The sequence below is a fragment of the Phoenix dactylifera genome, chromosome 6, assembly GCF_009389715.1.
Source record: "Phoenix dactylifera cultivar Barhee BC4 chromosome 6, palm_55x_up_171113_PBpolish2nd_filt_p, whole genome shotgun sequence".
In the NCBI taxonomy this organism is placed as follows: domain Eukaryota; kingdom Viridiplantae; phylum Streptophyta; class Magnoliopsida; order Arecales; family Arecaceae; genus Phoenix; species Phoenix dactylifera.
Window position 1 is genome coordinate 9,790,348 of NC_052397.1, and position 13,047 is coordinate 9,803,394.

At 36.9% G+C, this 13,047-nt stretch overlaps 1 pseudogene; it reads left to right on the forward strand.

The window, feature by feature from the left end:
• The first annotated feature begins 2,215 nt into the window (after positions 1 to 2,215).
• LOC103715743 lies at positions 2,216 to 10,657 on the forward strand (annotated as a pseudogene).
• The last annotated feature ends 2,390 nt before the right edge of the window (positions 10,658 to 13,047 follow it).

Here is a 13,047-nt window from a genome sequence, read left to right on the forward strand (position 1 = left end):
ACTCGTACCGTCGGACAACCGGTACAGTGCCTAGTACTGGCACAGTAGATCTTGAAGAAAAGTGTTGGAAGTCTGCGTCAATACATGGTGTGGACCGTACCAAACCAACAATATACCGATGCAGCTTCCATTACCCAATTTTGTGAACCTTATGTAGAGGGCTCACAATTTGTTGACATATGTTCCAAACATTAGTTTATCTTAACTCAACTCCACAAGATAGGGCTCATATTGACGGGATAGGGCTTGTTGGTTGGTCAGTGGCATCGGAGATCGCACTCTTGGTACAATTTTACTAAGTTAAAATGAGAAATAGTGTCAGCAACATTTTGATTTAGATAATATTGTTGTTCTCATGTGTAAGGATAACCAAAGTCAAAAAAGTTACGGGACTAAAGTAGATATTCTTTTATTAAGTGATGGCAATGGTGCTTAAGGAATTATATGCATAATATTTAGGAAAACTGTTATGGAGTACGAAGATTGTTTAGCATCCATGTATTATTGTTTGCTATATGGAGAGTTTCACAATAGATAGATAATATAAGTTCATTGGCATCAAGAACTTTTTTACTTGAACACTGCTGGGGGCTTTGATATGCAAGCTTTTTAACTACAAGTGGCTACAAGTGCACAGGTGCTTCAACATGGAAAATGGAAAAATTATTTGGAAAGGTATCATTTCTACAGGACATTTCGCTTGGTTGCTTGATTGCATCTGCACCTCAGGCACAGCAAGTAAATGAAATGTCATTTGGGGGACCATTCAAAAACTGGTTTTTGGGGCTACAAAATGGTACTCATGCTCATCTAGAATTTATTAGTCTAAAGAAAATATAAATACATCCATTTTCTTTGCTTCCTTAATTCATAATTTTACCTTAGATGATATATAGAGCAGGGATTTAAATGCTTCAGGCTTGGAGCACGAAACCACTGACCATGCATCCTACTGTGTCATGCCAAATAATAATAATAATGGTGATAAATGATAATGATGATGGTGATGGTGAAGGTGATAAATGAATGTCTAAACAAGCCTTGTTGGCTTGGTTCTAACCGCTTGCCCTATCATCTGGTACCAACCAAGTGCCAGTTGCCAGTACAGTCCAGCATGGTACCTGCGGGTTGACATGGACACTCACAATCTGATACTTGAAACCATGGATGCCGAATTGGTGCGTACGGGCCGGTATGAATTGGTCCGGCCAGCTACCGGTACGCCGGAGCTGTGGAAATTGGTACAGGCTGGTTCTGTGTCGGAGACGAAGAAGACGAAGAGAAGGAGAGAGTGCGGGGAAGAGAGGGAGGGAGGAGAACTGTGGCCGCTATCGGAGAGCCGCGGAGGGCGGCAAAGGCCGGGGTGGGGACGGGGGAACTCGCGGGGGTGCGGCGGAGGCCGCGGTCCCCGCCCCTTGCCAGGCTTCCGCCGCCCTCCACGGCTTTCCGATGTCAACCACAGATCTCCTCCCTTCCCTCTCTTTCCCACGCTCTCTCTCGTTCTCTTCTTCTTCCCCGGCTCCGGCGGGGAAGGACTGGCCGGTTTGTACTGCCCGGTTCCGGTACGAACCGGAATTGTACCGGTCCGGTTGGCGACTGGTACATCTACCGGATCCGGTATGGCGGACCTTGCTTGAAACCATGATAAACAGACATGGATTTTTTTAAAAAAAACTATGAACTTTCTTGGTCTATACAGGGTTTAGGGACGTTAGGAGACAAAATCTTTCTGTTGACATCATTTAGAGGCTACAAGAATTGTGTAAGAGGAGTAAACAAGGTTGTAGAATAGGAGTATCTCAGGGTCACATGTACTTTGTCCCCAACTTGCAAACTTTTCCGATCTTGTGGTTTAATTATACTAAAGGCCTTTAGGGAAGCCAAGTTGAAATCTGCATTCAAAACAAGACACCTCAACAGTAGGATGATTTTAGTTGCTCAAAATCCCTGCACATGCACATGCAAGGATAGGTTATACAAGTAGCGTGGAACTGAATCTCTGATCCCATACATCATTTTCCTTTCTATTGTAGCATAATATCCTTCTTTGATCAATTATTGCACTGTAATTGTATATTCATTTCGCATAGATTCTGTGACATGAATCATTAAATATTCAGATGACATTTAGCATGACTAGCTTTCTCAGTTCAAGTTTCCGCTAATCATTTACATTTAAACTTGGTTTATATACTAACCCAGAAATGCATTGCAGCTCGCTTGTCAGGAAGTAAAGTGGATGCTATGGATGAATTTGGATGCTTCTTCTTCAAAAGGACGATAGATTTATATCAGCTTCCCTGAAACAAATAAAACAGTGGCTCCTTTCACACCTCACAGCAATCTTAACTTTTTTTACAAATATTAATACTTGCTTCGGTTAGTCTTCTTTCTTCCATGTCATTCTCTGTGGTGTAACATAAATGCCTCTTAACAGATCAAGGTTAAAGTCGATCACTTTGTAACTTAACATCAAGGATAGCAAAATTTCTGCAATGCTGCCTGTTTAACTTTCCAGATAGTTTAAAAAGTAGAACTTATATTGAATAGAGAGGTGTTTCCTAGGGTAATATGTGATCAAGAGACACCTTAGTGACTTACTAGAGAAACTAACAGAACAGCAGTAAGTTTTATGATGCTTTATGACTTGGAATGTTGGGCAGTAAAGCCAGAAAAATTAAATGTAACTGAAATAAGAATGTTGAAATGGATGTATGGTGAAAATAATAATATTAGGACTGAGAAATAAGTATATTATAGGAGCTTAGGACTTGCACAAATTGAGGGTAAAGTAATGGAGAATTGATTCAGATGCTATGGGCATGTTTAACAAAGATTTAGGGGTGGGACTCTAGTAAGAAGGTATGCTTTAATCTTTGTTGAAGGATGCAAAAAGAGGAGGGGAATATCAAAGATGACATAGAATGAAGTTGTGAAAAGGATATGGAAAAGCTTGAATCAAACATTGGTGGTAGCCCTAGATAGGAAATGCTTGGTAAACGATGATACATAAAGCTGAACCACAATAGTTGAAGCAAGGCTTGATGGTTATGGTTGTTGTTATTAGCTTATCATAGCAATACTACTGTAAGAGAAAGTGATTTCATGATTTGTTTGATCTTCTTATTTTTCATCTTTTTAGCTTGTTATCATGTCTTAATCAGGATTAATTGTTGGGCTGTTCTCTGTTTTGCTAGTTCTGTGCTAACTCTGTTATATGGCTTAATCAGGATTAAATTGTTGGCTGTCCTCTATTTTGCTAGTTGTGTGTGCTAGCTTCTGTTATGAGTTCTCACTTTTCTTTTCCCTTTTCAACACAAATGAGTATTTTTTTGTTGTTCGAGTCCTTTTGCTCAGATTGAGAAGTATGCTTGCTTTCTAGTTGTCTGAACCATGTAATGATTTCTGTTATAGGGTTCTTTAACAATGAGTTTGCTGCCTATGATTTGGCATTGATTTCCTAGTGTATATATAGTTGAAAAGAAAAAGGCGTTAATTAACTAAATTTTGTACATAGAAGTAAAATATCTAGACAACAAAGAGTTTAAAGGTCATTTGGAACATCTAGAGCATGAAGAATTCTTTGACTGGGATCTAAGTGCTCATAAGTTCTTTGAACAACTTCTTAGCAAAAAGAAAATTCAGTTAATGGGAATCAAGCTTGACGGTCATGCTTGTGGTGGAAGAGTCCAGCACGAGAGGGAAGCAAGCATAAGGAAGAAGACATAATCCTAGGTCAAACTGATGGAGCCAAAATGGAAGTTCAGTCAAACGACTATCACTTGTTGGAATTTCTCTCCCTAGAATCCTAACATTATGAAGTTATAACATAATCTACGTCAGCCTTCTTCTTCTTAAAACGTTGAAAGGAGAACATTATTGAGAAAGGTGTATGCAGTGATAGTGTTCCGCCTAAGGTTTGCTGAACAGGCCCGTACCAGCCGGTTTAAGTCTGTACCGTACTGGTACCACCCGTAAACCGATACGGTACAACCTTTGAAAACGGTTCACACCGGTAGGAAAGAAGAGAAAAAAAAGAGGAAGAAGAAGAGGAAAAAGAAGAAGAGAAGAAAGAGTACCGGTTCGTAGTTCGCACCTAACCTCGGGCCGACCCCCTCCCCGGAGCACCCCGACGACGGGCGACGAGGATCACCCCCCTCCTAGTCAGTTCGTTCCTTCCTTCCTCGCGGGAGAAGGGGGAAAGAGAGGAGAAGAGAGAAGAAAGGCTAGAAGGAGAGAAGGCTCGAGAAAGAGGAAGAGAAAAAGAAAAAAAGAAAAGAAAAAAAAGTCCGCGTGCGGTACCCCGCGCTCGCGTGCAGTTCCCCGCCTGGGAACCGCGTCTGTGTGATTCCCCGTGCGGGGCAGTGCGCCCACGGTGGGATGCCCCGGATGGGCCATTTAAGGCCACAGAGTGGCGTTAAATGCGACAATTAATGCCACTCTGTGGCATTTAACGCAGACGTCCGCGCGCGTCCGCATGTTGGCTTTTTTTTTTTCTTTCTTGGCCGCGCGTTCGCTCCGTGGATTTTCCTTGGCCGGTTCGGCACCGGTACATCGACATGGTCGGTACAGCGGATCTTGGTTCACCAAATGTACTTTTAGATGCTGCTCCTTTTAGCCAATTTAGTTATTTTCCATTCAAGTGTTTGTTTTAGATTACTAATCTGTATGTCTTAATGGCTAGGATAGAGAAGTGAGGTCTCAATGGAAGTCATTTATCTTAATGTTCCTCATCGAGATGCAAAAGAATGTTTGCTTTTTGTTAAGATATTAAAGCAGAAATATGAGAAGAGTTAAACAAGGTAAAAACTAGAAGTGACGCTAATATAATTCAGAATTAGCTTAGGTCTAACTTGATTATTCTGGATTTTTTTTGGTTTTATTTCAGTTAATTTCTGTGTCGTTGAGTATATGGATTTTTTATCTATTGTAGGGGAGATAATAGGTATTTTTCTATATTTTTGTAGTTTCTGTCTTCAATTTGTGGTTATGTTTGCAGGTTTTTGAATCCTAATATGAATAGGATTGGTGTCTGCAAATTATACTTTAAACCAAGGTTCACTTCGGAGAGGTTTAAGTCATTATAATTTTGCTTTCAATTGATTTTGATTGTTTTCTGTTTTGGGTCTTATAAAGATACTTACTTTGCTATTTTGAGGTAGTTTGATCGTGTCCTATTTTTATAAACCGAAAGGAGTGGCTTATTTGTTTTCTTCTCATTTCTTTCTTGGAGAATAAATCTAGAGGTCTTCTAATTAACTGAATTGTATTTGGTAAGTCTTATTATGCATTTAGCAATAAAATGTGGAGAGCAGATGGTGTAAGATCAGTTTGGTGTTGAAAAAGAAATACTCCTTTTCTAGTTTCCTCTCTCCCCTCGTCTTATTTACTTTGGTTTTTAGATTTTCCTGATCAGGAACAAAAACCACCTCAGGAACATATATTTGTTCCTTCACAGGATTTTTCTGCAATAATCCGAATAAATTTCAAAATTTTTAACATTATGTCCAATTTAAAATTATTTTTGCAATCGTACAAATATTTATATTTCATCAATCTTATTGTCTTTTTACCCAATGAAGGGTTAGTATACTTGGATGGTAGCAACATTGACAAAGTGGAATGGAAGAAAAATTTAATATCTCATGTTTTAAGGGTTAAAGAGATGATGCAAACATCAATAATTTATAGAAGTATTAAAGTAATCATTATGCAGTCCCTCTTAGTTTTAGACTCCTGTTGCCTATATTCAATGTGATAAAATGGGGATCTAGGGTCAATTAGATTGAAGGGTCAATCCAAATTGGAAGTAATCCATTTTCAACAATCTTCCATGATGCATTTCTCTTATGATTTAGAAATTCTATTTCGTTGGCCTTGGTTAAATATGGGAAGTTTATTGGTTGAAATTGATTGAAAAGTTTGCATATCCTTTTGGCGGATAATCAAAATGAAATGTAAAAAAGTAGATAATAGCGATCTTCCAGATGATGTAAGATAACTAAAATCCACGAAACCATCATATTACAATAAAAGAGAGGAGCACAGCATTGGTACATTACGTCTAATCCTCTTAGAGTAACTTTTAGATCACTTAGATTCAATCATGCTTCCCAGTTACAAGAATATGAGATAGTCACAATACTCACAACAAGAAAAAAGGCCTATGTATGAGAGACAGGACTAGATAAAGGAACCTTGCGAAGCCCATCCTTAATACTGTTTTGGTGAAGCTTTGCACTTTCACTCAGATGTGGCAACAAGGATGCCCCCTTGTGTCCCACCTCTAAGAACAAAATAAGGAGATGAAGAAAGTGAGAGGAGAGGAGACACTAGAAAAATAGAATTTCAGGAAATTTAGCTATTATATAATAGTTTATAACTAATAATATTAATTTCTTGATTTCATCGCGCCTGGCAATTTTCAAGTGAGCTTTCTGACCTGATATTTGATTATTTGAATTCTTGTTCTGGCCTGCCCTAATGGGCTAGAAATGCATGCCTAGGCTCACCCAAAAGACTAGGTTGGACAGCCCATGCCTAGTTGCAGTGATGTTCCAGCAGAGAGGAGACACTAGAAAAATAGAATTTCAGGAAATTTGGCTATTAAATAATAGTTTATTGCTGGATTTCATCGGGATTCACAATTTTCAAGGGAGCTTGAATTGACTTGATATTTGATTGTTTTTAAAATCTCATTCTGGCCTGGCCTAACGCGCTAGAAATGCAAGTCCAGGCCCCCCACCCAAAAACCAAGTTGGACAGCCCATGCCTAGGTGAGTGATGTTCCTACTATGCTTGGTTTGTTTTCTTGCATCTTCTAATCATTGTAATCTGCTGAGATTATGTTGATCAAAGAGCTTTACAAGCTTGTTTAGTAAAGTCTAATTGAAATTCAGGAGTTCAGATCTCCTTTATATTCTTCCAATATAGGTGTTTATTATACGAGACCATGAGACCTCAACTTTTTGTGGATAATTTCCATAGTTATAAAAAAAAATTGGAGTGTTCTGACAATTATATCTTGTTGCATGTTGGAATCAACTTTGTGGCCCTACTGCAGATTGAGCACCATTCATCCATGAAAATGTGCTAGTCTTTTGACCATAGATATGACCACATGAAGCATTTCTTTTTGGAAAAAAAATGTCAATGCATTTGTAGGAGCCTTCCAAACTAAATCACATGGTTAATATAAATTACAAAGAATATGGGAATTCAAACCTAGAGTTCCATCTCGAGCTATCGTTCATTATCTGTTTTCTTCAAGAATAATAAAATAATAACTTGATGACGAGGCCCCAATCAATTTATGTACCTTCATTCGGTCATTTTGTGATTTAAGTTCATAAGCCCAATTGTTTTTCTTTTCTCATGGTTACACCTACAAACTACTTCAAGTCAATATTGCTTACATTTATGATCTAAATTAATAAATTTTTATGAATGATGAGAACTTTTGGAATAAGAATCACAACTTAAATGGAGTCACCTTTGTTTTAGAAGCATCCTATTTTCAAATCTGGTCTTACATCTGAAACTTGCTTCCCCTCCTCATGTTGGACACATGCAAGAACTCTCAGTTCTTTTAGCTATTGTTATTGTAAATTTATCATAAGCAATATTTTCCCATACTATCCATTTGTTTCTGGGAAAATGGTTGAGTGGAGCATCAAGCAAGTAGTTTGTTGAAGTGTATTATTTTTCAGTACTGTTTGGTGCAAGTAATCTTAGGCATATCACTTATTCCTAGAATTTCTGCTTTCCCTCCTCGTACCTTTTAAAACTTATTACAACGTGATGCTCAAGAGAAGCTATATAAAACCTACATATTTTCGTGGAAACTTGTAGCATGTCTTTTCACAATTCAAATCCGAAATCACATGGATTAAATAAAAGACACTAACCTGTTTCATTCAAGTAATGAGCCAACATCAAATGCCCACCAAAAAGGAACTTAAGAAATTCCAAACTTATTATAGAGAATATTTGAAAGTAATATATAAATCCATTATCCTTACAGAATCTTCATACTTAGAATATGCCTTGTCTGTATCCATTATGAAGCTACAAATTCATGGTTTTTTGATCTACAGGCTCAATATTTTATAGGAATATCAACATTTCTGGTGAGTTTGTCATATGAGATTAATGTCCACCATAATCACAAGAGAAATAGAGGATAGAAAGTCAGGAAGTACAATGACAGTGCAGAGCACTGAAGTTACTCTTATGTCACCCAGCCTCCTTGATTAAGATGTACCTACAACTATTATGAATCCAAGAGGTTTAAATTGCTAATGTCCACTGGGAAATTATTATTATTATCTTTTGATTTCTGAAGTAATAAGAAAACAGCAAAATTAGTTAATTTATACCTGAGAAACTATGGGCACTGTGAGACGGAAATGAAAGTGTTGATGAAATCAGATTTTGCAAACAACAAATGTACATTAGAAATTTTTTTAATCTTGGACAATTGATCACAATATGATTTTCTAAAAGTATAGCCCCTTAAGTTGCATGCTTTAATTGAATCTATATCTCGAACATACCTGTAATCAAGGCTGGAGGTTTAATGCCTAAATATGAAAATTAAAGAATGTATTGAATTCCCTTTTGTGAATTGATAGTAGTCATTCTCTACATGATGGATTCATGTCGTGACAGTAGGTGGGTCCTACTGGTGCTGTCCCATTCTGACGAGAAAATGGTACCGGAGACTGGTGCATGGTATTAGTATTCTTGAACATGGATATCCATCCTAACCAATTGGTATTGGTTAGGATGGATCGAGATGGTTGCATATCAAACTTAGGATAGCCTGATGTGTTGAGACAATTTTTTTTTATTCTTGTTAATGATCGTTTCGGCCTACCTCACTCCATCCTTAGCTGTCTCGGAACCACACCGACCTAGGATTAAACCTAGGAAGCCTCGGTATCCAGAGTTAAACCGTTGCCGAGCATTGGCTGGACAAAATGTAACATATCATGTTGTTTTTCTATTGTGGAAGAGTTAGTGGCTTGATAACATTCATGAACATATCATGAAGTTTTCAATTATTTCATTTCTTATATAATTAATTGTTTCCCGATTTGTTGCCTTAAATGCCATGATCAACATGCTGGTGCTATATTATAGGTACCAAACCCACTATTTGATCTTGCTGGTATTATGTGTGGACAATTTGGAGTCCCGTTTTGGAGGTTCTTTCTTGCAACCTTTACTGGAAAGGCAATAATTAAGACTCACATACAGGTGACTTGGTTCTCCATTATTTTCAGTTCTGCTGTATTCCCGTATGGATATTGCTACTTCTGCAAGTTGTGTAGGTGCTCTCCTATCTCTTGGATATTGTTATTATGCTGCCTTAGTTGCTGGCAACATGAAAAACATGAATAATATGTAATATGCTGCTTTAGTTGCTGGCAACTTGAAAAACAAAATTACTAAAAGGAGAGTTCTAACTCCTGAGAACTAGATGGTGTATGATTGAATTCTTACTTAGCATTGGCCAGGAGTACTGGATATATTTTTTTGCTCCTGTATGTAACTGTTCTTTAAGCCTCTGTCTTGCTAATGGCATAATCCTTTTTCTGTGTTGTTGCAGACAACTTTTATTATTGCTATGTGCAATAATCAACTTTTGGAATTGGTGGAAAATGAGTTAATTTGGGTGCTTGGTCTCATTCCTGGCTTGTCTTCTGTGCTGCCTAACATAGTTGCAAAATTGCACATGATTCAGGGCAAGTATTTATCACCTCCAGTTCCTTCCCCAGCTATGTCAGATAAAATGGTAGGCCACCTCAAGACTCTGCTCATCGTTTTTTTGGACTCATTCATCTTGACAAGAACCCTTGGTTTCATGAGTGCATTCTTTTCTTGTCCAAGTAGTGTACTTTGCACATGAATTTCCATTTTTCTGTTGTAATAGCATTATTTAACTTTGAATTTGTCTCTTCTTCTTCAGGCAAAGCGGTGGAACCTATCCTTTACTTTGATCTGGAATACTCTGATATGGCTTATGCTCATCAACTTCTTTGTTAAGATAGTGACAGCCACGGCACAGGCATATCTCAAGAAACAGCAAGACTTAGAATTGACTGAGAATCTGTGGGCATCAAAGTCCAAAACAGAGTCAAGCATGTGATTATTCGTTGCTGTTTCCTTCCTAGTTGAGAAACTTTGGATTGAAGCAATTAGCTTCAGTTGCTAGTTGCTTGTCCTCAAAAGCTGAATTGTCTACAGGAATTCCCCCATATTGTGTATAGTGAGCAGACGGGAACTGAAAATGATTGTTATGGTGGAGGCAGGTTCTATTTGTTCTCTTGCCTAAGGGAAGAATGTTGTGCAGTGCCCGTAGTTACTGTTGGAACAGGTGAACCTAGTTCTTCAAAGAAATTCTCAACTTATTGTTGAATTGATTTAAAGAAATTATTAAGATTTATTTAATTTGTGGCTCACCTACTATTCAGACAGCCCCAGTTATTCTCTGTAACGTCCGTAATAAAAAATGATTAAAGAGGGAAATACATGTAACATATTTTTCCTATGTTGAAAAATCAGAATATATGTAGTTTCAGGACTGTTGTCCTGGAAGAGAAATGTTACTGTGAAGAGATCTCCTGAGCATGTGATTTCTTATTGTTATTTAGAGTTTGCTGATGTTTGCTGTTTCCTTTGATTTGTCATTGAGCTGTATAACAAATCTCTCTGGTGGAATCCTTCTCTTAGCATGTGCATGAGTCTGGAAATTCAATAAGCTAAATCTGCTAATTTGGCCAGGCCCTTCTTTTTGTTACATGTCCCATGCACATTTCGTAGGCCACAAAATATTTAAAAATGCTGATCTCTGCATCATCCAAGCTACTTTCTCATCTCACCTCAAGATTAACCATGATGCCTTGAGCCACTTGACCATTCATGATGCTCCACGTCGGCTATTGTGGGTAGAACTGCTAACAATATGTCTTCTGGGGAGACTATAAAGGTTATAGTAATCATGTTAACATTTGACCAAGATCTGTTGCAGAGTTGAAACAGGAGAATATGTTTGTATAGCAAAGTGGTTCTTATATTCTCAAGCAATGCCCAAGGTGAAGTGCATTGCGCATGGACAGATCGAGCGAGAGTTAATTAGATGGTGAAGTTGCGTAAAGGGACTTGTAAGAATGAATTTTAAAATTTATTTGTGCTTCATTCATAGGGAGATTATTGTTCCCCGTCTGCGTCAGTTCCTATCTTAGATGAATTGGAGAGGCTGGTCTATCAGTTAGTATCAAGATGTTCATTATGGCTGAGTAGGAGAATTTAATTAGCATCCTAATTGGTATGTATCTCTAACCAGTCAAGTTGGACTCTTACTAATCACACACACAATGCTCATTTCATGTGATACTGAGTAGGTAGAAGGGGTGAAAGTGGATCGAATAATATGCGTTGAGATCTGTTTTCGTATTCGAATCTATCTAGATATAGATAGAAATTTGAGCATTCGACTATATTTATATTCATCAAAGAAAATGAATATGGATATAGATATGGATAGACAACTATTCAATCTATATCCAAATATCCAATTTTATTTATAATCCTATTTAATTTTATATAGCATTCATAAATTTTTTTAAAAAATAAATGACCATATTAACATGTTATTAACTTGATTTATTATTCATTTAGTAATATCTTGGATTCTGTGGTCATAAAATTTAATTATCCGATTTATATCCGTATTTTATATCGATATTTTCGGTATTCGATTTGTACCTACATCTATTTAAAACAAATACAGATATAATTTTTTTTATCCAACAAATATCAACATCCATATATATATTTATCAAATAAAATAAATATGGATATGGTTATGCTAGTATTTGATCTAATTTTTGCCCTACTGCGCATAGAATCATATAATAGATGCATGGGAAATAGTGAAAGTTTATAGATGATAAAGGAAAATATGAGTTTTCAAGGGATAGATGGGCAGTAAGGCCTGTCATGAACCACTTACCCTCGTGTATGGCACATAGAAACCCACATTGGTGCTCCTTCGAGTATACCAAAGGGGAGGTACATGGAGTGATGAATATTTTATCGATTAAAAGAGTATATTTATCCTCGTTAATAAAAAGATAGAAGCCGTCTTCTTTCAAAAATTCAATTTATTTCTCTATCCTTAAATGTCTACTTGGTGGCACCTGTTGAATTACAAAAAAAAACAAAGAGACCAGGATCATCTTGGCAAGGCAGACAGGAATTAAAGCAGAATGACTACTCCTTACTGGTTGTTTGTCAGCAGGCCTCCCATCATTGTTTATTGCCATTTTTTACGAAATTATGAGAACTCTTCCTGTGATAAGAAATTATGTGACAGAAGTTCATATCCACAAGGTGAATGAAGCGTCCCTATTCAGAAGGGGAAACGAGAATGTTGGATAGAGGGGGAAGGAAAAAAATAAGAATAAAATCTTAATAAAAGCATGCACTATCATGTTCCTTAAAAAGTTGATTGGGCAAATCAAATATCATAATTAAGAAATACACCTATGGCTCTAACATGGATGGCATACCAAGGATGGTAAAAAAAAAAAAATCCAACTCTTTAAAGTTGAAAGGATACAATGAAAAATTAAAAAAAATTATAGCAAAGACTCTACAAAATGAGTTGGGAGTCCAACAATTTGAAAAGAAAAATTACGTTACCGAAAGACTAAAACCATATATGATGAAGGAAAAAAAAGGGAATGCAATGGAAAAAAGAAAACAAATAGAAATCACATGCAACATAGGCCAAGATAGAGTTCTCTTATAGGATTAAGAACTGGAGTATAACTATGAAAAAATATTTATCAAAATATAAAAAATCAAATGGTTATGATCCTATATCATGCTCTTCTTTTTTCATATTTTTTCTGAAATACAAATATTTTTTTTTTCGTGCATTGAAGTTTTTCATGAGATTAAGAAGGATGTGGATCTCAAAGCAAATAAAACTCTGTTAAACCCCTCATTTGCCTCGATCTATGATAGTGAGAAGGA